Source organism: Sorex fumeus, unplaced genomic scaffold, assembly GCF_029834395.1.
Source record: "Sorex fumeus unplaced genomic scaffold, SorFum_2.1 ptg000033l, whole genome shotgun sequence".
NCBI classification, from domain to species: Eukaryota; Metazoa; Chordata; class Mammalia; order Eulipotyphla; family Soricidae; genus Sorex; species Sorex fumeus.
Genome location: NW_026606090.1, coordinates 25,306,667 through 25,331,326, shown reverse-complemented (window position 1 = coordinate 25,331,326; position 24,660 = coordinate 25,306,667).

Sequence of the window (24,660 nt, the reverse complement as noted above, 5' to 3'; positions counted from 1 at the left end):
AATTAGAAAGGAATATCAAGGTCTTCTTGGTATCCAATGAAAAATTAAAGGGAATTGAACTTAATACAAATAGAAGATGACTATAAAATTGCCAAGAAGACAGGATGCCAAGAAAATTGCTGAGAAAATTGGGCGCCAACTTTCTTTCAACTTCAACTTTCTTCTCTCTTCCAGGCAGATAAGCTAGACACAGAATGCATAAAGTTATGCGAAAATTGGCATGTTTGTGGAAGGGTAATGGTCAATAATTCAGAAAGACTGGATTGTGTGAAGGATAAAGATGAGAATTAAGCAAACACACTAGCAGGGACTTTGAGCTATGCAAAGCAATTGAATTATCAGACAGGTTATCAGGAGCCACTTAGAAATTTTATGCAGGGAACTAACATTAAACTGATTTCTTTTAGTTGGGAAGAATGCTCAGAAAGTTGGAAGATGTATGAATTAGAAGTAGGAGCAATTGAAGTCATCTAGATAAGAGATTATAAATAACTAGTTAGTGCAATTAGGGCTGGAGCGATAGCACAGCGGTAGGGCGTTTGCCTTGCACACAGCCAACATGGCCGACCCGAGTTCGATTCCTTCGCCCCTCTCGGAGAGTCTGGCAAGCTGCCGAGAGTATCTCGCCCGCACGGCAGAGCCTGGCAAGCTCCCCGTGACATATTCGATATGCCAAACACAGTAACAACAAAGTCTCCAATGGAGATGTTACTGGGCCTGCTCGAGCAAATTGATGATCAATGGGAGGGCCTTTACTTTTTACTTTACTGGTGCAATTAGGTAACTATTTGAATAGACCTTTATTAGACAAAGAAAATACTGTTTGCTAATACTTTAGATGGTACAGAAGAGGAAAAAGAAGGAATAATTTAGGGTTACTTCCATATTTTCAGCTTCTGCATTACTCTGAGGTAGATCACATATGTATATGTACATATATATGTATATATATGAAAACTAAGTTTTTATAACTTGAAATTAACAGCAGTATTTAAATGAGCTGATTTGGTATTTTAAAAACGTATTTCCAGTGGGGACAGAGCAATAATACAGCAGGTAGTTCTCAGAATTACCTAAGATCCCCCTAGCAGCACTGTAAGATCAGTGAGTGGAGCACCAGGATAAGCCCTAAAAACTGCTGGGTGTGGCCCCAGAAACAAAGAGAAAAAAATTTTAATTAAAAATTTACTTCCGGGGCTGGAGCAATAGCACAGCGGGTAGGCATTTGCCTTGCATGCAGCCAACATGGCCGACACAGGTTCGATTCCCAGCATCCCATATGGTCCCCCGAGCACCGCCAGGAGTGATTCCTGAGTGCATGAGCCAGGAGTAACCCCTGAGCATAGCTGGGTGTGACCCAAAAAGCCAAAAAAAAAAAAGGTTACTTCCAATTTATCAGTTTCTTTGTTTTACTACCCCTTATCTTACCAAACCTATAAAATGATTCCTGTTAGGAAAGTTGGCACAAATTAATATCGTTTCTTAAGGATTAATTTAAGTAATTTTTTCTTAAGTATATAAAAAAATAAAAAAATAAAAAAATAAGAAAAAGTAAGATAAAATAAAAAATAATAAAAAAATAAGAAAAAGTAATTTTTCTTAAGTATATAAAAAAATAAAAAATAAAAAAAATTTAAAAATGTCCTTATTCCAGGACATGTAATAAAAAAAAGTATGTCCTTATTACAGGACATATTTCATGTCCTGTAATAAGTAAGCAAGATGCCTTCAAATATACAGTCTCCAGTCTCTGGAGCTTGCGTTTCACTTCATGGGTTGAGCGCTTGGCCATCTGGGTTTTTTCACATGGATCCATTTGAAAAGGAAACTCCAATATTCTATATCACTAAATTAACTTGTTTCAAGGACCAAACAACAAATTTTCTTCTCCTTGTCTATGTTGACAGCTCACTTCTTTGTACTTCATCTGTGTACATATTTGGGGATAAATGTACCTTTTTATACAATCCTGACAGCCATATTATTTAAGATTCAAAGTGTTTTCCTCCTGAGAACTTGCCTCATTTGTGAATTTTGATTTATAGCTAATGTTTGGTTTTCTACTCCTGACTTTGGTGTAAAACACTTAATGAGTCTCAGTTCTCACAGTGCCTTCAATGTGGTCCAAAAATGTTACTTACAACTTCTTGATAGGAAAATGTCACTGTAAGAGCTTAAGTCTCAACACAACCAGAATAAGTAAGACTGCGATGAGCTGGGATCCAGTATCCCCATGAGTATCCTTTGCTCAGAGACAAATTTTACTATTGGCAATGAGAGTATATTTAGTCAAGTAGTATTCTCGTGACCACATAGTTTCAAAAACCATGAATTTTACCAGCAGTCTATATACCATGTGTAAGCTGTATGGATTAAGAAATGAAAAAAATGTTTGAAGTTAACAAGATGTCATAATGACAACCATGCAGATTTTTTTCATTGATTGGAAAGGTTGTTTCCTCAATAAACTTATTAAGTAAAGTAAAGTAAAGGACCCCCTGTTGATCATGGATTTGCTCAAGCGGGCCCAGTAACGTCTCCATTGGAGACTTTGTTGTTACTGTGTCTGGCATATCGAATACTCTCGGTAGCTTGCCGGGCTCTCCGAGAGGGGCGGAGGAATCAAACTCGGGTCGGCCACGTTGGCTGCGTGCAAGGCAAACGCCCTACCCGCTGTGCTATCGCTCCAGCCCGATAGCGCAGTGGTAGGGCGTTCGCCTTAAACTTATTAATAATAAAAATAAAAAATTATGGCTGGAAGCTATCACTTTCTTTTGTAGGAATTTTTGCAGTAAAGGAGAGAAGAGGGCCTAGAATAATAGTACAGGGGGTAGGGCATTTGCCTTGCATGATGCCTACCAAGATTTGATCCCTGGTATCCCATATGGTCTGTCAAGCACTGCCAGGAGTAATTCCTGAGTGCAGAGCCAGGAGTAACCCCTGAGCATCATTGGGTGTGACTCCCCCCAAAAAGGAGAGGAGAAAGATAAGACCATTTTATTTATGATAAGGTAATGATGGAGATTGCTTAATATTGCTATTGGAAAATTCTCTAATCAGTTGGCAGCAGGGAGCCAGTGAGTCAAGAAAGTGTAGCTAATAGATAGATTGCCATTGCCTGTTGTCCTCCCACTTGACCCACTTCACTCTCCTTGGGTGATGTCAGGACTGGTGAAAGTTTGTTGCTGGGACCTGCACAGCCTGATCACTAGGACTCACCAATCCCAAGGGAGGCTGGCAAACTGCACCTGAATTCCACTTGAACTAGACAGCATGGGATCTGATGCCACTATGGAAGTTTAGGGAAAATAAGACCTCAAATTGGAGTGAGGGCTTTGCAGAAGATGAGAAGTCAACAATTACCTCTGCCTAGGTTTTACAGAAAAGAATTCTAGGAGAGACAAAGAGTGAAGTCGAGGAATTTTATTTAAAGAGGAGACAAAAAAGCCAGAGAATTAACCCAGTGAATAAAGTGCTTGTGACAAACCCAGCTGGATTTCTGGAGTGACAGTGTCCCAAAGCACACATGGACACAAGGGCTCTTGGTCTGGACAATCTACACCACAAATCTGAGAGGCACCACATTCTTGGGTCCTTGTTTTCAACCACAGGCCAGTTCACTAAAAATGCTGGCAAGATGTCTAGGTGTCCAGAAAACTTTTGGAAGTCCCTCCCACAAAAATAATAAAAAATAAACAAAGAAAAACAGAAAAGATAGAAAAGAAGGCCCCAGAAAGTAAAAAGAAAGGAATTGCAGAACCCAAACTGGGATGCAGGTGATCCCAAAATGAAATGTATACCAGTTTGCTTTTTGTAAAGGTGTTCTTTTGTTTTTTTCAGGATTTTTTCTAAACTGCCCTGACTTGGGGCTTTCTATTATATTTCGTTGTATAATCATTGTCACTGTATGGTGGCTGCTCCCAGTCTTTTCATTTGAAAAACTGGTTTATAGCCTTTCATCACATAATTGTCACATGGTATAAATCTACACATTGCAATGCTTAAAAGGTAAAGAGCAGGAAGGGATTCACCTGTGGCAAGTGGCTGTGAATTTGTCATCTCACCCCCTTCGAGCAGTGAGCTTGGAGTTTTTGGACACTCACACTATCAGTATATTTCCAAAGTAAGATTTGTGTCGTTTGTGTCGAGAATTGCAGTACTCAGGGTATTGTCATTCAACCTAATGAAGAGACTTAGGTATGAAGAGATCCAGGAAGCAGGTGAAATACCACGAGTAAGTCACGTGGTATGGTTCCACTAGCATCTTCCCATGCTAGCTACTGTGTCTACCAGCAATATACTGACACAGCTCTACACATGGTAGAGAGTTTCCCGAGTCATATCAAGAATTAAATAAAATAACTGCTTTGTGGGAATAAGGCACAATAGATGTTCCTGGTGGTTTATCTTGTAGACATGGAATTTCTATGTAAATAGCACTTGAAGATCCCTTTGTGCCTTTTCTACAATGAGTGGATGATAGTCACTGATTAAGGCCCACTGGAAATAGTCAGTGCTTGTTCTCAGAACTCCAAGCATATGTTAAGTTCCTAATAATAATTTGGAACTTAAATTGTAGTTTAAAAAACTCAAAAGGATGGGACTTTTAAATTAATTAGATGGATCTGACTAATGTACTAGGGTTGCATTTGGCCTGAGTGATGAAGCAAACTCATCATGTATGAGAATGACACGTTGATAACAAAACCAATGATAGTGACACAAAATCCTCAGGCAGAGAAGATTATATTTTATAAGACCAAACTTCATGACACTGGAGTAAATGTTCTCAAGGGTAATATTTTGACTATAGCACAGAGCACAGATCCAAAATACTTAATGTGCTGTTTCTTTTCATTTTTTTTTCATTCTGGAAAAACAATCATCAAACTTTCACAAAGAAATGATGGGCATGATTCAGACTATTCAGCTTTTACATATATTCAAGACAATTCCATGCAGCTTAATCTTGCAGTAAAGAGAATTAGTAATGACTGATTTGTAAGTAACACTGAAAAAAAATAAAACCTTCACATTATGGTCACACCTTATGATTTAACAAAATTATTTGGGATAAGTTCTGTGACATGTGGTGAAATATGGTGTGTAAATAAGGGTTGTCTGGATGTTTTCAAAGCAGAAATGAGGCATTCTTGATGGTTTTCCTTCAGTCTTATTATCGGCTTTTGTTCTTGCTGAAGTTACTTTTCTCCCAAGGGAAGTCAGCCTTCTCTGGATGGCATCCATCAGTGTTGTAGTAAAGGCCCTCCCGTTGATGGTCGATTTGCTCGAGAGGGCCCAGTAACGTCTCCATTGGAGACTTTGTTGTTACTGTGTCTGGCATATCGAATACTCTCGGTAGCTTGCTGGGCTCTCCGAGAGGGGCGGAGGAATCGAACTCGGGTGGGCCATGTTGGCCGCTTGTAAGGCGAACACCCTACCGCTGGGGGATCTTATCTAACTTCTAAATTTTCTACCTCCTGTTTGTCCAAGGAAGGTACAGCTCTTCTGCTTCAAATGGCAGAAGGCTGGCAACAGAAAAATCTCTTTTCATTAACCATATCTTGGCTCTATTCAAAACCCCCTGCCAGTGATCCCCTACCCAACTACCAACCTGCTTCAAATTTATTTTTAAATTAAAGTAAAAGACCCAGAGACATAAAAATTTTAAAGAAAAAAAAAGAGTGAAAGTGTGAAGAGTATTGGAGAAATGGAAAAAAGGAAAGAATCACTCAAAGAATTGATGACTGATTCTGGAAATCTAAAATGTGTAACGTACTGGGTTATTTGTGACTAAGAAAACTAACTTCAAACAAAAGAGATTCACCATGAAGGTAAGGCTGCATTCGTCAGTCAACTCACAAAAAGTAACTAATTAATTAGCTAGCCTGATAGCACAGCAGATAGGGCATTTGCCTTGCATGCAGCCAATATGGCCAACCTGAGTTCGATTCTTCTGCCCTCTTGGAGAGCCTGGCAAGCTACTGAGAGTATCTCCCCCACATGACAGAGTCTGGCAAGCTACCGATGGCATATTCGATATGCCAAACACAGTAATAATTCTCACAATGTTACTGGGCCCGCTTGAGAAAATCAATGAACAACAGGAGGACAGTGACAGTGACAGTGATGCTAATCATATATAACACCTATAGGTATCTCTGCACATTTGCATATAAAATAGATGTATAAATTATTGACCATATTTCTCCCATTAATACTTATATCACCTACCTTTCCACACATCAGGGACCAGATATTCAAGTCAGGATTTTTTAAATTTTATTTAATGTGTGTGTGTGTGAGTGTGTGTGTGTGTGTGTGTGTGTGTGTGTGTAGTTTGGAGGTAGTTATGTGACTAGTACAAAACCACATACGTGGTTATGATATAAAAACATATATTTGAGCTATATAAAACCATAAGCCAATTTTTTAAACTTCTCTTAAATTAACTGCTTATAAATGAAAAACAAACCATCAAAAGTGTGCAGCAGTTTTCAACAAACTAAAATTTTCTGACTATACTGACTATAACAATGGATTGTAAAAATATGTACTTTAAAACTATCACTAATTAAAGCTCAATTAGGAAGTTTAATCAATCACAATCAGTTCAATGACTTATTTTTTCATAAAAGTTACAATAAAAATGATTCTAAGAAAGGACATTCCAGCAGATAGCTAAAACAGTTTTTTTTATCACTTATCACTTAACTTCCCGTTAGTCGTCGATTTGCTCGAGTGGGCGCCAGTAACGTCTCCATTTGTCCCTGTCGCGTGCTAGTGTAGCCCAATGGCATTCGTTCGCTGTGGGAACATGAAGGGCCTCAAACTGATCGTTCATGATCTTGACGAAGAAGTCTGACCATCTGGTAGGTGGGCGGCCACTTGGTCTTTTGACATCCCATGGAATCCAATCAGTAACAGCTCTAGTCCAACGGTCGTCATTAAATCTCATTACGTGACCAGCCCATCTGATTTTCGACACCTAAGTTTTTTTTAATGTTTAGAAAAACTACAACATGAATCTTTATATTATGCTTGCTTTAGAGTGACATTATAAATCAGTTCTCTTCCTGCTCTGTTAAGTAAAGATGTTCAAGATGAAATTATCTAAACAACTTTTTCAAGGTCATATAATTTGTGATGAAGCTGAATTTGAAATTCTTCTGAATAGTTTCAATACCCATGAATTTTTCTGCCTAACCAAATCCTCAAGAAGTAGATCTAGTTGTGCTGTGCACTGTATTAACTCCCTCCCTCCCCAAATCTCTAACTGTGGGGGACACAGAAGTCCATTAAAAAAAGTCCATAAATTATTTTCATGAAATTCAGAACTAATAAGTTCTTCTCTTGTCTGGTCGTCAATTCTCAGACTACAGTTAGGTGAGGAGATTAGGAAAATAATCTTGGAAACTTTGAAATGGTTGTGTAGGACTTGCCCTTGAGAAAATTATAGAAGGGCGAGTAGAGCAGTATTAGACACATGATAAGAAAGCAAGTGTTGTATCCAGGGTCACCAGGAAGTTCAGGTCACAAACCTTATAAGATTTAATATCAGAAATGTTAATTGATTCTTTATCAAGTTGTCAAAAAATAAAGTTGTGGTAAATTAATCCGTGTTACTTTTTTATTTTCCAAATATTTCCATTTGGGGAGAAATTATTTCCATTTGGGAAGAAATGTGTTTGCTCATTTTTTTTTTAAGTGAGAGAGGTCATTCTCATTATGCTGGTTATTGCAATGTTAACTGGTAAATAGTAAGTCTAGGTGACATAACATAAAAAACTACTTAGAGCGATAGCACAGCGAGTAGGGCGGTCGCCTTACAAGCGGCCAACATGGCCCACCCGAGTTCGATTCCTCCGCCCCTCTCGGAGAGCCTGGCAAGCTACCGAGAGTATTCGATATGCCAGACACAGTAACAACAAAGTCTCCAATGGAGACGTTACTGGGCCCGCTCGAGCAAATTGACGATCAACGGGAGGGCCTTTACCTTTACCTTTACCTTTATCACACATTTCAATTAGCACTGGCTAAAGCAAATGGGAGAAAGAGTTTTAAGTATAATCATCATGACTTTCCTTTTCTTATTTTATTTTACATTTTTATATGCTGGTTTTGGCTTGCATCCTCACTCGATGGTGCTGCACATTTACTCCTGGCTCTGTGCTCAGGAATCACTCCTGGAGGTGCCTCACGGGTGGCATATGTGGTACCAGGAAATGAACGAACTTGGCGGTGTGAAAGGTAAGGATTTTGACCTCTGTCCTACCTCTTTCTGGCTTCTCAGAATCAATTTTCAATAAAAATGCATTTGTTAGTTGGCCATACTTTTTTATAGATTAAATTATAAATTAACTTGGAATTATCTAGTTTTGGAATTCTAAACAATGGACTAATAAAGGCAGTTAGGGAAGTGATGCAGCTTAAAATTAGGCTACATTGAGTAGGAGTAGATAATGCTTTTGTTTTTGTTTTAAAGAAGGACAAAGAGAGACTCATTATTAAAGAAAGGATAAATTTAAAAAACAAGACATGATGGATGACAGAAAACAGACAAATTATTTTAGAGAACTATAGATAAAGGTAGGTAAATTGAGTATAGATTGTTTAGATCATCCTTAGAAGTCTGAATTTTGTTTAAAAAAACAAGCAACATCAAAATTTGAAAATGATAAGTAGCTGTCTAACTTCCTGTTGTTTCAGAAAAACTGATTAGGTATTAATAAGCAGAGTTATTTGGGAAATAAAAGACCATGAGAGAAATTAAATGTAGAGTAACCCTATGTAGCACATCGTAAAAGTTTCACATTGTAATGTGGTGGGAGGTAGAAGTAAGAGAGAAAGTACTAGCATTCACTAAAATATGAAATATGATGAGAATCTAATCTCATTTGTTGTGTGTGGAAAGGGAAGAACATTTACTAGGTAGAAGTTTTGCTAGACCCTTTACTAGGTACTAGAAGCCACTCAAATCCTTCATTGGATGGTGGAGGGAGATAAGAGGGAAGACAATGTAGTAATTTTCAGCATTGAAGAAAGACTATTCACTACTTCTGAAAGTAAACCAAAAGATCATAACATTTTGGAACCTGTGTGTTTGGGATATTCAAAATGAAAACTTCCAGTTCCTTTTTCTGTTTCCTTTTTCTGGATCTGTGCTTAGTAATCATGTTTGACTTGTTTAGTTACTAATTCACAAATACCAGGAAGTACTAGATAGAAACCATGATTACTAACTTAAGAGAGTATGATCTCTAGTAAAAACAAATCCTTGTCAATCTTCATTACATATATCTATATATTTTAAATTTGACGAATGTAATATGTCTTATTGAGTACAATAAACTATAGTACATAGACAAGTAAGAGGTTCATATTTTAAACTCAATTAATTAATTTTTTAATCGAATCACAGTGATATATATAGTCACAAAGTTTGTTCATGATTGGGTTTCAGACATGCAATGTTCCAACACCTGTCTCCTTCACCAGTGTTTTTCCACCTCTAATGTCCCCAGTTTCCCCTTCCATTCCCACCCTGCCTCTATGGCAGGCACTTTCTCTCTCTCTGTCTCTCTCTGTCTCTCTCTGTCTCTCTGTCTCTGTCTCTGTCTCTCTCTCTCTCTCTCTTTCTCTCCCTTTCCTTTTTGGCATTATGGTTTGCAACACAGGCACTGAAAGGTTATCAGGTATATCCCTTTACCTATTTTCAACACTCAAGTCTTGCCTAAAATGGTCACTTCCAGCTATTATTGTAATACTGATCCCTTCTTTGTCACCCCAGTCTTGTGGCATCCTTTTAACTATTGGCCTGTCCTGCTGGCCATATTGTTGGATATTAGTCTCATACTTTTTTCCCCTACACATGAATGCAGTCATTCTATATCTGTCCATCCTCTTCTGACTCATTTCACTCACGATGATACTCTCTATGTTCATCAGTTTATAAGAAAATTTTATGACTTCATTCTTTATAACTGCATGATATTTCATTGTGTAGATGTATGAGAGTTTCTTTATCCATTCATCTGTTCTTTGATACTCAAATTGTTCTCAGATTCTGGCTATTGTGAATAGTACTGCAATGAACATAGAATGCAGATGGTATTTCTGCTGTGTATTTTTGGGGCCCCAGCATATGTTCCCAGAAGTGGTATTGCTGAGTCAAATGGGAGTTTAATCTCTAGTATTTGAGGAATGTTCATATTGTTTTCCCAAAAAGGAAGGACTAGTTGGCATTCCCAACAATAAATGAGAGTACGTATCTCCCTGCATCTACGCCAGCACTAGTTGTTCTTGTTCTTTTGAATGAGTGCCAATCTCTGTAGTGTGAGATGATATCTCATTGTTGTTTGATTTCCATATTCCTAATTACTAGTAATAAAGGACATTTTTTCATCTTACTTTTAGCCGTTTGAATATCTTCTTTGAAAAGATTTCTATTTATTGTGTCTCCCCATTATTTGATGAGGTTCAATACGATCACATCAATAGATTGCAGAGAAAGCATTTGACAAGATCCAGCACATATTCATGGTTAAAAAAGAGAGCTTAAAGAACTTTCCTCAATATAGTCAAAGCCATCCACCACAAGCCCACAGGAAACATCATTTTCATGGGTAAAAACACTACTTCAAGAAATAAAATAGGATATGAGGAAATGGAGATGTATCCCATGCTCCATTGGGTAAATTAACATTAACATATAAAATGTCAATATTTCCCAAAACATCACACAAATTCAATACATTTCTTATAAGTATACCCATGACATTTTTCACAGAAACAGACCAATACTGCTGGAATTAATATGGAATAATTAGCCCCCAGGAATAGCCAAATCAATCCTTGGGGAAAAGACATAGGGAGACATCACATTTCTTGACTTCAAACTGTACTACAAAGCAGTAATAACTAAAACAGCACGGTATTGGAATAAAGAGACTTTCAAACCAATGAAGTAGAGTTGAATATCCTTAGACACACTCTCAAATATATGATTATTTAATCTTTGATTGATAAAGGAGCACGAAATATGAAGTGGAGCAAGGAAAAAATTTTCTAGCTAGGTTTTATATCTAAATTTTTGTGCTTATATGCAACTTGTGCATTCTCTTTGTGTAGCACAGATTTCATAGTGCTGTGCTTTAAGAAATGGAAATTGCACTTAAATTTTATTATTGGATTATTTGGTAGAATTAAGTCAAACTACTATTCAGATTATACTTACACTTTTATTATGTTTTAACCAGTTTTGTAAAAGTTTGGACTTTTCAAATAAAATGTCTAAGAAAACAATGGAGTCTCATGACTTCAACTCACATGGTCTTATGTGACATCCACAGAACCACTATATCTTCTTTACCTTACAAATTGTATTGAAATTGTGAGAAGTAATCAAAAGTTTTTCTATTGATTTAGGTTTCCCCTACATAAGTCAATGGTGTAAAGAACAGAATGGTATAAGAAGAAATTTATGATAATACAATATTATTAAGTGATCCAAATGCTTATAATTTGATGAAGTACAAATGAATTTTTTTGACTAGGAACTTTTTTCCAATATGTAACTGATTGATAACCTGGCACAATATTACAAACAAATGTCTTTCCTTTCCTTTCTTTATCACTTCTTTTATATTAGAATCTGTGATATACTGCTTCAGCATTTCTATATCTTGATTACATATAAAAATAAGAAGCAGAATTCCCACATGATCCATGAATGTAGAGAAAACAAAATAGAAATGAAGTGGGGTGAATGTATGCACATATTGGTGAGATTAAAAGAAAACAGAGCAGTGTATCTTAGGAAAGTAGGCAATATCTCAAAAACTGAAAGCCTAAAGTAATCAGATTTCAATTCAATCTAGCATCTTCCCAATACTTTGCCTCTGATAACAGCAAAAGTGGACTGTATTACATCAAAATCACATATAAAAGGGGCTCACCCAGCTGGCAGACAGAGGCTCTTAGTGCTAGGGATGGTATTACTTAATATGTTTCTGACTATTGCTTAAGCATGTTCAGAATTTCATAAAAGATATGAAGGGTACTTACTGTATCTCAATATAGCCACATCTGCATAAAAGGCATATGGAAAATGAATTCCCTCTGCATACGTTACCCCAAATTACCAGTGTCAATAGATCCTCAGGGATTTTATTGAAAAAATAAGCATTGGAAATGAAAACAAAGGTGTTGGTAGCAAAGGTACTCAGATTTATAAGTAAGGAATATTTAAGCCTTTATATTAATTACAAGTTGGTGACCTCATGATGAAATTTTCTTATAATCGCGGTTCATGCTACACAATTTCCTTAGGACATCCAAGTGTTATTACACCCTCTGCCAGAAAATATAGTCCTGTGGATTTCTTCAAAATAGATGTAGAACAGAGGAAGTTTACAGTCTTCAGTTTAGCCAACAAAGCTAAGAAGGAACTCAAGTACAGGCTGTAGGAAGTTAGAGGACCTTGTCTTTCATGGAAATCCGTTGAGGGATTTGCTGAAGTGTCTATAAATGCAAATAATTATTGCTTGTGTAAATAGCTGAGAGGGTTCTGTAACCACAAACCCCTTCAATATGTGAACATGTTTGCATTTCTCACTAGTTCTTGGCATCTGCATTCAGGAAGTTCCCTGTTTTGCAATAACTTTTACATTTATGGCAGCAATTTTCATGTTTTTATAGCACTTTTATGACCCATTGATAGGTCTCTTGGCACAATGTTTGGCAATGTTTTACCTCAGATGCTGTCACAAAAGAATTCACAATGGTAGGGAGCTGAGTTTCATCAGGAATCCAACCTACATTTGCTTCCAGTGTAATACATGCAAACTCCCGGTTTTCCCAAATCACCAGACGACTAATGTGATTTTACCTCGTCCCAAAACCAGTGACACTTAAGCTTCATCAGAAATCAGGAGAGTTTTTCTTATTAGTAGGTGAATTCATGACTTTAAAACCCATATCTTAGGATAAACGCATGAAAAACAAACTATTGTGCTCAATCCCAATTCAGCTAAACTGTCCTTTTAGACAGGGTCACTGGAAAATTCCGTTTTTGATTGAGACTATAAAGTTTACTGTAGATCAGTTGGTTGAAAAATTGAACACCCATTTTATTCCCAGCAAGTTTCTAATGTTCCATATTCTGGACAGGAGGCTTATAGTCTCAGATCTAAACAGAGCCCAACTTGAACTTAACCAAATATTGCTCAATTTTTCTATATGATTATTAATTTGTAAGTGTTTAACTGATCACATATGGTAGTGACAATGGATTTTATTCCCTTAGAGCCTCAGATAGTATGAATCCAAATGAACTTGAGAACTTCCTAAATCTACCAAAAGTCAAGTCAGCATCTGTCCTGAGAATATCGAGACAATTGTATTGTTTTACTTGTCCAGATTACTTCTCTTTTATGCCAGCACTTCGCTTTAGATATTTGAAACAATTGCTTTTTTTTCTTGATAAGAATTTATTTTTATTTGGGTCTTTTTCAAAGACATTGTTTATTCCTGGAATTTACTTTAACTCTGCTCTTAAGCAAGGACTTGTCAGAGTAAATATTAAATGTCATATCCTCTAAGAAATAGTTTCCTTGACTGTATTTTTATTGGCAAAGTACTTCACTTCCCCCTAGATTGTTGTACAAATTGGTGTTATTTCTCTATGTATAGTGGTTGTATGCAGGTTATATTAGTGAATATGTATATCATACTATGATGACATAAAAACTTACAGTCAGTAACTAAAATAAATTATTATTATGTAAATATACACTATAAATATAGATGAGGGATGATTGAAAGATCTTACTCAAAAGGCATTGTTAAATAAACAAGAAATTTCCTAGAGGAGATTTTAAAACAGTTTTCCCAAAGATTTGGTTATGCTTTGCCTCACCTGACTTTTTTGCAGTTGTCTTCTTGAATGAAATGTGCAAGCAAAACTGCTAATGCAATTAAAAAAATAAAAATAATATTTGAGTGAGCTAGGAAATGTGGAAAAATTTTATAACTTTCAGCATAGAGTCTCAGTTCCCTCTTCGACCCTCATGCTGCACTGATCTTCGACCAAATCCAGGTTGCCGTGGGGGCGTGGCCTCTTCCGAAGTGGGCGTGGCTTCCGTAGGAGTGGGCGTGGCCTGTTTTCAGCAGCCCGATGCCCACGCTCACGGGCTGCAGCTACTTTAGCCATACCAAGGAACCTAGTACCCAAGGAACCTAGTCCCCAACCTACACACCAACATGAAGAAACAACACAAATCCCCACCACATGGGGAGGACAACGAAAAGAATCCAGAAGGCTCTGTCAATTCTGCTCACCTAAGGGACCGATCTGACAAAGAATTCAGATATGAAGTCATGAAGATGTTCAGTCAACTCAATGAGACAGTCATACAGATATCCAGTAACATGACAGAAAAAAATCGACAAATTACGTGGAGAAATGAGAGCAGAAATGTCATGAATAAAAGATTGTATAGATGAAATGAAAAACTCAGTCTCTTCTCTCAACAATAGAATGACCACAGCTGAAAAGAGAATCAGTGAGCTGGAATATCAACTCCACCAAGACAACAGGCAACAAGAAACAGTGGCAAGGGATCTCAAAATAGCTCTACAAAGAATCAGAGTCCTAGGAGATGATTCCAAGAGGATCAACATTAGAATCATTGGAGTAACAAAAGCTCAGGGAAACAATCCCAACAAAAAAGTCACAGTTAAACAAATCATTGCTGAAAAATCCCCAGAGCTCCACAATGCAGCCATCCAGGTTCAAGGAGCCTGAAGGGTGCCAGCTAAAAGAGATCCTAACAAAAACCTCCAAGACATATCATAGTTAGAATGATAGATGATGCTGATAGAGATACAATACTGCAAGCAACAAGGGCACAGAAGGAAATCACATACAAAGGAGCACCCCTTAGATTCACAGAGATCTATCAGAGGAAACCCTACAAGCCCAAAGACAGTGGTGAGATATAGTGAAAAAACTCACTGAAATTAATGCTTCACCAAGAATAGTCTATCCAGTTAAACTCTCACTCAAAATCGAAGGAAAGGCACAGTATTTTCTAGATAAACAGCAGCTCAGGAACTTCATAGGCTCAAAACCAACCCTAAAACAAGGAATAAAGGGGCTACTATAAGACAAAACAAAATGTACAAGCACAACACACCCTTACAGAAAGATGACACAAAACCTCATAACAATAATCTCTCTCAATATCAACGGTCTAAATTCACCAATTAAGAGACACACAGTTGCAAAAAGGATTAAGAGACAGAACCTGAATTCTGTTGCCTACAAGAAACTCATCTCAACAGTCAGAGCAAACACAGACTCAAAGTCATAGGATGGAAAACAATCCTGCAAGCAAACAGCTCCTTCAAAAAAGCTGGGGTGGCCATACTAGTATCTGACAACATTAATTTCACCTTGAAAAATATTACAAGGGACAGTGAAGGCTATTTTCTCTTCATCAAGGATACATAAAACAGGAAGAAATCACACTCTTAAATGTATACACACCTAATGAGGAACAACTATCCCTCTCAGAGAGCCTAGCAAGCAATTGAGCGTATTCCATCCCCAGGGCAGAGCCTAGCAAGCTATCTGTTGTGTATTGATATGCCAAAACCAGTAATTACAATGGGTCTCATTCCCCTGACCCTGAAGGCGTCACCAATATGGCAGCCTTGAGAAAGATGAGAAAGGAGAGGCTGATAAAATCTCAAGGAAAACTAGGCTGCCAAAAGTGTTCCTAGAACAAACAGACGCCATTGGGCTACACTAGCACGCAACAGGGACAAACTGAAACGTTACTGGCGCCTGCTCGAGCAAATTGACGATTAATGGGAAGTCAAGTGATCAAGTGATAGTTAAAGCCATCTACCACAAGCCTACAGCAGGCATCATCATCAATGGGGAAAAACTGAGAGTCTTCCACCTAAGATCAGGGGAGAGACAAAGATGCCCACTCTCTCCACTACTGTTCAATATAGTACTGGAAGTACTTGCAATAGCAATTAGGCAAGAAAAATAAATTAAGGGGATCCAGGTAGGGAAGGAAGAAATCAAGCTCTCACTATTTGCAAATGATATGATACTATACTTAGAGAACCCTAAAACCTCTACCAAGAAACTTCTCAAAACAACAGACTTGTATAGTAAAGTTGAAGGCTATAAAATCAATATCCAAAAATCCATGGCTTTCCTATATGCAAATAGTGAAAGAGAAGAAAATGACACGAAGAAAACAATCCCGTTCACAATTGTGCCCCAGAAAATCAAGTACCTAGGAATCAGCTTAACTAAGGAAGTAAAGGAACTGTACAAAGGAAACTACAAAAGGCTACTTCAGAAAATAAAAGAGGACACAAGGAAATGGAATAATATGCCCTGCTAATGGATGGGGAGAATTAACATTATCAAAATGTCAATACTTTCCAAAGCACTGTAAAAATTCAATGTGATCCCTATTACGATACCCATGACATTCTTCAAAGAAATGGAGCAAACATTCCCGAAATTTATATGGAACAATAAGCCCACACAAATAGCTAAAGCAATTCTTGGGGAAAAGAAAATGAGAGGAATCAATCTCCCTAACTTCAAGCTCTACTACAAAGCAGTAATAATCAAAACAGCATGGTACTGGAACAAAGGCAGAGTTGTAGACCAATGGAAAAGGGTTGAATATACTGACATCTCCCCCCAAACATATGATCATCTAATCTTTGACAATAGAGCAAGAAATGTGAAGTGGAGCAAGGAAAGCCTCTTTAACAAATTATGCTGGCAAAACTGGGTGGCTACATGCAAACACGTGGGCTCAGATCTCTGTCTAACGCCATGTACAAAAGTAAGATCAAAACGAATTAAAGACCTCAACGTCAGACCGAAATCCATAAAGTTCATTGAAGACAAATTTGGCAAAACCCTCCATGACATTGAAGCTAATGGTAACTTCAAATATGTCATGCCTCTGGCCAAGCAAGTGAAAACAGAGATAGACAAATGGGACTATCTTAAACTAAGAAACCTCTGCACCTCAAAAGAAACAGTGACCAAAATACAAAGACAGTCTAGAGTATGGGAAAGGATGTTCGCTGAATACACATCTGACAAGGGGTTGATATCAAGGATATACTGGGTACTGGTTGAACTCCACAAGAAATAAACACCCAATCCCATCAAAAAATGGGGCGATGAAATGAACAGAAACTTTCTCAAAGAAGAAATATGAATGGCTAAAAGGCACATGAGAAAATGCTCTACATGCTCATCAGGGAGATGCAGATCAAAACCACAATGAGATACCATCTCATACCACAGAAACTGGCCCATATCCAAAAGAACAAAAGCAAACGGTGCTGGCCCGGATGTGGCAAGAAAGGGACCCACCTTCACTGCTGGTGGAAATGCCTACTGGTTCAACCTTTTTGGAAAACAGTATGGATGATTCTCAAAAAATTAGAGATTGAGCTCCCATTTGACCCAGCAATACCACTCCTGGGAATATATCCCAGAGAGGCAAAAATGTATAGTCGAAGTGACATCTGCACTTGTTTGTTCATTGCAGCACTCTTTACAATACCCAGAATCTGGAAAAACCTGAGTGCCCGAGAACAGATGACTGGTTAAAGAAAGTTTGGTACATCTACACAATGGAGTACTATGTAGCTGTTAGAAAAGAGGAAGTCATGAAATTTGCATACTAGTGGTACTACATGGAAAGAATCATGTTAAGTGAAATGAGTCAGAAAGAGTGGGATAGACACAGATAGATTGCATTCATCTGGGGAACATAAAGTAACAAAATAGGAGACTAACACCCAAGAGTGGCCAAGATTAGTACCAGGAATTTTCCTCCATGGCTTGGAGGCCAGCCGCACGTGCTGGGAGAAAGGGAAGCTCAGATAGAGAAGGAAGCACCAAATAAAGGGTGTTGGGAGGATCCTCCTAGGATAGGAGAAGCATGCTGAAAGTAGACTGTAGACCAAAATGATTGCCACTCAATGCTTGTCTTGCAGACCACAGAACCCAAAATAAGAGAGAGAGAGAACAAAAGTGAATGCCCTGTCACAGAGGCAGGGTGGGATGGGGGGATGGGGGTTGAGAGGGATACTGGGACTCTTGGTGGTGGAAAATGGGCACTGGTGGAGGGATGGGTACTTGGTCATTGTATAACTGAAACCTAAGCACAAAAATTTTTAAGTCTTTAGCTTTACCTCATGGTGTTACACACACACACACACACACACACACACACACACACACAAAATCTGGAAACAAACAAAAAATATATTTAAATAAAAATAAATAAAAATTAGGAAAATAAGGAATAGTCTCAGGACTCTAAAATTTCTTATGAACTTGTAAATTGGCTGTTAGAATTCTTTTGAAAATCATTGCTATCTATCAGATATCTATATAGTATAAAATCTTAAACTCAAACATATGAAAACAAATTTATATTTTATAATACATATTAGGAAATACAATGACACTCTGTGGTGTCAGGGGCTTTTTCTAAGATAGTTGTATTGTTTTAGTACAAGGGCAGACGGTGCCCAAGATTGAACATGGAGATCCTGTACACATAACATATGCTCCAATCTAATGAATCATGGACCCGGCCCTGATTTTTTATATATATATATATATATATATATATATATATAATTATATATATAATTCAGACTACAGCTGAATGGTTGGACTCCAGCTGAATCTCACAAAGACAATGTTTATGACAAAGGGTCTCGTTCCTGACATTCCATTCACTCTCAATGGGGCAAACATCTCCAAATGCAACAGTTATGTGTACCGAGGTCGAGAATTTAGCATGACAAATGACCTCGCACCTGAGTTGCACAGGAGGAAGAGAGCGGCTTGGAACACCTTCAAGAGTGTCAAAGAAACATCTAAGAGGATGAAGAACCTCCGGCTCCGGGCACATCTCTTTGATTCCACTGTTCTTCCTGCATTAACATAGACCCTCAGACATAGACCTGGGCCCTAGGAAAGCAGGATGAGAACACTATTTGGGTCTCCCAAAGAAGAATCGAAAGAGCTATGCTCAGAGTATCATGTTTCACTCAAATGAGAGAAAGAATCCAGAGTTCCAACCTCTGCCGACAATCAAGAATCAGGGACGCTGTCTCATGTGTCAAGGTGTCGAAAATCAGATGTGCTGGACCCGTAATGAGATTTGGAGACAACTGCTGGACTAGAGCCATTACCGACTGGATTTCATGGGACATCAAAAGATTGCATGGTCACCCACCTATGAGATGGTCAGACTTCTTCATCAAGACCTGAATGATCGGTTTGAGGCTCTTTGTGTTCCTAGAACAAGCAGATGCCATTGGGCTACACTAGCACGCGACAGGGATGAATAGAGACGTTACTGGTGCCCGCTTGAGCAAATCGATGAATAATGGGATGTCAAGTGATCAAGTGATATATATATATATACATATATATGGGGTATATATATGTATTTAAATTTTTAATTTAAAAATTATATAGGTAAAGGTAAAGGTAAAGGCCCTCCCGTTGATCGTCGATTTGCTCGAGTGGGCCCAGTAACGTCTCCATTGGAGACTTTGGTGTTACTGTGTCTGGCATATCGAGTACTCTCGGTAGCTTGCCGGGCTCTCCAAGAGGGGCGGAGGAATCGAACTCGGGTCGGCCATGTTGGCCGCTTGTAAGGCGAACGCCCTACCCGCTGTGCTATCGCTCCAGCCCAAAAATTATATATGCTGTTTAATTTTTTAATGGATTTTAATACAGCTCAAATTATACATACTTTATTTTAGCTCTTTTCAGTCAATGCTATAAAGACAAATTGCTACATTTTCTCTGCCTTCTTTTTGCCTAATATAACCAAGGTCTAGAGGAATCTGCCACATCAGCCATTAAGCTTCACAGTGCCCTGATTTGCTTGATATCGACAGCCATGGCATTCTTTCACCTGGCTGTGAGCAGGTGGTCCTTGATTACCTCATTTTCTTGAGGCTAGACTTCCAGGGATGAAGCTAAGATGGGTAGCATAGTGAGCTGCAAGAAATTAGAACAGAAACTAGGACAATTTTTTAATGAAAAATCAAAAATATTGGTTCATTTTTTTAAAATTTTGTAGACATAAACGTTTGCTGCACTTTCTTTTAAGTAGAAAAATGTTTATGGCAGAGAGGAAATAAATGTCAATATTCAATATATATATAAAATGTGTCACCTTAAAATTCATATAAACACCGTAATTATAAGAGAAATAATATTATAAAATCTAAACGAAAAAGCACAAAATTTAAAATCATTTCAACATTCCTTTGAGTCATATTATAATTGCATATGCGACATAGTTGTTATCCAGGAATACACTGACTTTCAGTGTTAAAATCTGTCGTTTCTATGTAATCATAATATAGAGAAATACAGAGCTATCCCCAAATTTCTGCTCATGCCCAGCCGGGAGCTCAATAGCTCTTGATTCACAATCTAAATTTATGGAAGAATGTATTTTCATTCTTCATCAGTCAAGATAAAATGTTATGTCCCATTATAAATATCATTGAATACCCAAGTATTTTATGACTTTTTTATCAACTGTATTAAAGACAAATTGGGATGGGGTTATCTATTAAATGTAGGAGTTTCATTACATGCACTTGAATGTCTACAGTTTCTCTTGGTATCTACAATTCCAATTATCTAATGCCCCTTTCTCTTACAACCAATCCTCATCACCTCTTCCTTGGGTCTTCACTCCAGCTGCTGACCAGGTTATGCCTAAGGATCAACTTCTATACCAAAGAACAAGCACATGTAAATACATGCAAGCGCACATGCATGAGTGTATGTTTTCACTTTTGTAGTAATAATTTATCGTTAACTAATTGTGTGTATTTACATAGATATAAGAGACAATAGAAATATAACAATATGCTAATAGAGGTTAATTCTTGGTGGCATAGTTTAAAATGATTTGACTTTTAAAACTTATTCTGTAGTTTCTAAGTTTTCAAAGATGAACAAGTGCTATTTTTCCATCATACAAAAAGAAAGTATTTTTAAGTAGAATTGTTTGTCTCATGATATGGTAATTCTACAAAATTAGAGACTAGATCATAACGGGAGGGGTAACTCTAAAGTAGAGATAATAGTATAGGAGTGTCCTTCTAACTATAGAATTCTATGATTCAAGAGTTGTTGTTAAGATAAAATGATAAAATGAAGAGTACTTTGAAAAGTACGAATCTCAAAAAAAACATGCTATTATTTTGGTGCTTTGTAGTGTAATGATAAGTAGAATTGCTGATACTGAATAGAATGTAAGTTTCTAGAATTAGAATGAAACAAATATTTCAGGATAGACATATGATACAGTGGTTTAGCTCCCCAGAATTGTGTTTGAATAACCATCCCCTATTCCATTTCTTTCATTCATTTATTCCTTGATTTTCTTCATATCTAACACCAGGGCAGTAAGAAGAAAAGAAAGGGTATCTCTTAGTCATGGTAAGTCTGTGAATTTCAATAAGTAACAAATTGCATGTGATGTTTTAGTTACACTTACAACAGAGCTATGTAGCCCTCATTTATATTTTCTGAAGTTTCTAGATTGATCTGTTAATTGTACATAGCAGTCAAAAATTGAGCTGATTCATGAATCAAATTGGAGAGTAGAATTTATAGCTAAGAAGATTGGCAAGTACCAGAGGTTATAAAAGTAGAGGTTCCCCTTCACACACACCTTTCCTAGAAAAAATTAAAATCAAATAAATTTATGTTCCTGCTTCTTTGCACCTGAAAGTATTAGAAACCTTTTAAATTATGGTAGCCTCTTATTAAACTTAGTTTATTTGTTTGTTCGCTTGAAGCGTTGGCTAAGAATTTTTTAAATAAAAGCTAGGATATAGAAAATATAAAAGAAATACACTTTAAAAATATAAGGTGCCTGTCATCATTTTCACAGTGTCAATCCATGAATATAAAACATACTTTCAGCTCCATGAAATTTTAGCATTAAGATTATTGCACATTTTATTGGTCCTTCCTAGGCTCTGAAACTAGAAATTCATCTGCCTCTAACCTTTCCACCCAAGTCGACTTCATACATAAGTAAAGAGCAAGTTGAAATTACAGGGAGCTGTAAAGGAATAGAAGTTCTCCGCTTTCTTCTTTCAAAACCAATATTAAAATATATGAGGTGCAATTGTCAAACTAAAATATTGCAGTATGATTCATAAGGAATAAGTGGCCAGCAGGCTAGCCTGACTGCTCCCTTGCATTACCAATTTTTAATGGGTCTTTGGAAAGGAAGATGGTTATTTCCCATTCAAGTCAGACAGCCAGAAATGTGGGCTTTGCGGTGCAAAGGGGCATGAGCAGGAGAAGGGCCAGATGCAGAATACAAGCAGATGCTAATACCATTCACCACAGCATCTTCTGTTGCTAAATATTTTAGTAAACAGCTTGCAAATGAACCTCCAAAGGACACCATATACTTGCCTCCCCCCACCCCACCCCACCTTATTGTCTCTACAGTAGATCAGCTGTCAGGCATTCTTTTAACCTGTCAGAGATTTACCTGATATTATAGGAGTGAATTTATACACTTGAGGGTGAATATCTGCTTCTGCTCAGTGAGTCATGGCATTGATGTCTAATTTGTTTCTTACATGTCACAGCAGCATAGATTAATATAACTAGTCTCTGCAGGAGTCGAGGTTGCAGGGCGAGCATGTAATCCTATCCCACCTGATTTGGCCAGCAGGGACTCTGTATCCTGGAAAAGAACTGGACCGGCATCTTCTTGATTTATGCATATGACTATAGTAGAATACAGATAAAGCTGCATTGTTGTAATCTTGGAAATTGAGCAAAGGTGATTTTAAATGTTTTTTCTTGTCTTCAATCAAATATCAACATGTTATGAAATCATGATATACTTATGATGTTTGAGGGTTTTGCTTATTGATGGTATATATTGGGCACTCTTTATTAATTTCTCTGCTTATTTACCATCTTATTGAGATTATTAAAAAAATCTAATAAGGCTTTGATTCTTTACTCCTTTAAGCATGAGAACTAAGCTAAATATAGTAATAGGAATATGTACATGTATGGATTCATGCACATATATAAGACATGTACATATAGGGTTATCCCAAGAGGACACAGAAACAGATTATTCTTCTGAAACTGATAATTGTCAAGCTGAGTTCTCATTTTCATTGAGAACAGAGGGTCTCATTAAACAAACAACAAATAGTCTATGGGAAAGACATACAAGGTAGTTCTGGTACATGATAAATTCTAGAATTTGAAGAACAGAATCACTTGATCACTTGATCACTTGACATCCCATTACTCATCGATTTGCTTGAGCAGGTGCCAGTCAGTCTCCATTCATTCCTGTTGAGTGCTAGTGTAGCCCAATGGTATCTGCTCGTTCTAGAACATAAACAGCCTCAAACCGATGATTCAGGGTCTTGACAAAGAAGACTATCTCATAGGTGGGTGATCTTTTAACATCCCATGGAATCCAGTCAGTAATGGCTCTAGTCCAGTGGTTGTCACCAAATTTCATTACTTGTCCAATCCATCTGATTTTCAATGTCTTGACAAATCAGACAGCTTCCCTGATTCTTGATCATTGGCAGAGGTGAGAACTCCTCTTCAGGATGACTCTAGTGAACAGCTTGTAGATGACAGACAATAGGCAGATTGAGCGATAGTTCCCAGTGTCGTGGATGTCTGCCTTCATTGTACAGTAGTACAGTCCTGCTAGTTTTCCATTGGAATGAAACTTGCATTCAGACAAGTAGTGTGTGAAGAGCTGAGCCAGAGTATTTATTAGTACTGATGGCAGGTTCTTCAGGTGTTCAGGTCTGACCATGTCTGGGCCAGGTGCTGTTTGTTTCTTTACCAATGAAATGACCTATTGGATTTCAGAAGGGAGAACATTGGGAACAACATACCCATCCTGTGGAATTTGGTATGTGGGCAGGTAGACATGGCTATCAAAGAGATATGAGTAAAAGTTCACAGGTAATCTTCTCCATTGCCCTTCTGAAAGATGTAATAGATCCATCAGGATGTTGGAGGGCAGTCATCTTGGTCGTGTAGTTGGCAAGGACAGGCTGGTGTTGCGAATGCCTTTCCTGGCTTCTGCCGCACCTGCCAGCACTGCTGCTGTTCTTTCTTTGAGGTCTTCCTTTACTGCATCTCTGCACTGCTTTGTGAGCTCGGACCTTCGCCTTTGGTTGCCACGTTGGCGAATGAGCTCAAGAATTTTCAAAGACAGGCATCTTTTTTGGGGACATAAATTAGCCTTCAAACCCTTGGAAAGTTCATTGATTGAAAAAATCACTTTAGGAAAGAATTGTGCTAACATGTATATTATACAGAAATATTTTACCAAAAATTTTACTGAATATTCTATATGAGGAATGATTTGAAAAGAACACTGTATTGTGTTAATTAAGATTTTTGTGGCTTAGTCCTTCAGAGAAGACATACGCAATTGCTGTCTAAATAATCTAGACAAGTGGTAGTGACAGAGAAATAATACCATGTGCAATTTAAGAAGAAATAAAAGCCCATGCCACACTCTTTGTGATTTAGGA